The following is a 402-nucleotide window of genomic DNA, read 5'->3' on the forward strand; positions in this document are numbered from 1 at the left end:
TTTAAAAAAAAACGAAATATCTCCCTTTGGAGTGGACTTTGAGATTTGTAACTTTCTAGATCTTTTTTTGTGCCCAAACATACACACTACACACTGACTAAAATTAAAAAAGTGAAAAAGCACAATAGGAGCCCTTTAAGTGATAAAGGACACTAGTGCTCCATATCCTTACTGACAGCGTCGCAGCAATAGTGGTGAAATTCCCAGCAGTCACACACAGGTAGACACAGTAAAGGGTCTCTCGAAAATGTTCATTCATATTACCTGGTGTTTTTCAGGAGGCAAAACTATTGTAATAAGTGAGAAAAAGATGCATATAAAAGATAATTATTTGATAATTATTTACAGCTTAAACTGTTTGGATTTGAATGAATGTTAAAACATGGATATAGCAGGAACATT

The sequence above is a fragment of the Sinocyclocheilus anshuiensis genome, unplaced genomic scaffold, assembly GCF_001515605.1.
Source record: "Sinocyclocheilus anshuiensis isolate Anshui unplaced genomic scaffold, SAMN03320099.WGS_v1.1 scaffold6, whole genome shotgun sequence".
NCBI lineage: Eukaryota > Metazoa > Chordata > Actinopteri > Cypriniformes > Cyprinidae > Sinocyclocheilus > Sinocyclocheilus anshuiensis.